The sequence below is a fragment of the Rhinolophus sinicus genome, chromosome 3 (assembly GCF_057876585.1).
Source record: "Rhinolophus sinicus isolate RSI-liver-muscle chromosome 3, RSI-T2T, whole genome shotgun sequence".
Lineage (NCBI taxonomy): Eukaryota > Metazoa > Chordata > Mammalia > Chiroptera > Rhinolophidae > Rhinolophus > Rhinolophus sinicus.
In genome coordinates, this window is record NC_142503.1 from 179,987,258 (window position 1) to 179,989,338 (window position 2,081).

Here is a 2,081-nt window from a genome sequence, read left to right on the forward strand (position 1 = left end):
GATGTTGGATTCCAACAAACCCAAGTTTGAATCTCCATTTCACCAGTCACTGCTGGAGCAACATAGAACAAACCTTGGCTCTGAAAACCTCAGTTTCCCCACTGGCAAGTAGGGAGATTCATTTCTGCTTTGCAGGCTTGTTGAGATTAAGTTAATTCTGTCATTCATTCAACGAACTTTTACTGAGCACCTATGATGTGCCAGGTATTGAGACTACAGCTATGAGCGCAGGAGAGACAGACAGGGGCACGTGCTCATGGGTCCTTCAGACAGATATTAACCAACAGTGACCCCAATATCTATGTTACCAATAGTCTTGAGCATCATGGAGGAAAAGTGCTCATGAGGCATTTGTGTGAGCTCAGTTTTGAAGGATAACTGGGTGTGATCCATTTCATTGAATCTAAAACACTACTGATGGTCAACACACTATTATTTTAGATAACACTGAGAAAGAAAAACTCTGCCAATTGACCATGACACCGTGCCTTCTTACCCTTAGAAATGTTATTTTATGCTTACTGAAAGAGCTCTTTTAGACTTTTCCTTCAGCCCCAGAGGAGTTTCCTATCTCCCACCCAATGTAAAACAAAGAAAGGTCTGTAATGGCAGAGATCAGAATAGGGTGAAATCAAGAGAAATCTACCTTGTCCTGCAACAAGCTTGCCTGGTGGGAAACCCCTGAGCTGGTAGCAGGTAGGCTCCCAGGCTCTGGTTCCATTGAAAGAGAAACAGGACAAGAAGGTGATGTGGACCAAGCAGAGAGAAGGGCAGGAAGGGGTCCTGGTTGAATTCTTACTGCTGGGCTCAGATTCTGGCTGAATGGAAGAGTAGCCAGGAGGAAGTGAGTCAAAAGCCAAGGTGGGGGCTTGTTAAACACCATAACGTGCAAAATGCATCCTGCTGTCAAAGATTTAAACGATGCATCTTCCCCAGAAGCACAGAGCACCCTTAGTTTCTAGATCTTGGTTTCTAAATACCAGTTTTCGCTAAAAGGAACCAGAGCACTTTGGGGAAACAGCAGATTCCAGGGCTGTCTCGGGAAAGTACAAGATGACCTTGTTGTACCAGAAAGTGTCAATGTGCTAAAACAAATTAATAAACAATGGGGATTTGACAGTAGGAATGAAAGCCAGCTTAAAGGGGTTTCTACTGGACAAATTTGGCATAATTTGAACACTGAAATAAATAATGAGAGTTATAGATTATGTATAACCCAAAGAATAAAATAACAATCCATGAGGCAATCTGACAGATAAATATTAATACACAAATAATCAGATGAATGGAGAAGAAAAGAACACTCTTGCTTAACAAAGAATGCTAAGGAACAAATGTAGAAAAATGATGGAATTGGAAAACTATCATTTGCCAGTCATTGTCTTACTGTTTTAGGCAAGAGTCATAAATGGATGCTACTAGTGGGTGATAAGAAAAAGAGAGTTACATAGTACATTGAGCAGAAAATGTTTCTTCTTTTGCTATAAAGGACATTAGTGGGACAACTGGCGATGGCTGTAGTATCGGGCACACCAATACAAAAGTAAATATGGTAAAAAGATAACATTTGGGGAACCTGAGTGAAAGGAATATGGTAACTATTTGTACTGGGTATTTTTGTGTGTGTGTTGTTATTTTTTAATGTAGTCCGAAATTATTTCAGAGTAAAAAACTGGTTTTGTCAAGTGTGTATCTTATTGATAAAATACCGTAAATGAGTATTCCAGGTAAAAACACCTGTGTGTGCCAAAGCCCTGATGCTGGACAAGCGCATTCATTTGAAAACAAAAACTGAAATCCAAGAAGCCTGAGTACTGGGGTCTGTGTGGCTGGGAGTTCAGCACGAAGCTGAGAGGTGGGCAGGGGCCAGGCCATGCTGAGGGTTTGGGTCCTGGTGACGACAGCAGGGAGAGGCCATCAAAGTGCTTTAAGCAGTGAGAAGGGGAAATGTGGCCTTATTTGTGTTCATCACTCTGGCCCCTGGTTGACCCTCCATAAACAGTGGTCATTAATAATGCCTTGTCTGCTGGCCTCTCTGCTGTCACTCCCCCTAGGGACCTTTTTGCTCAGTGGAGTTGACA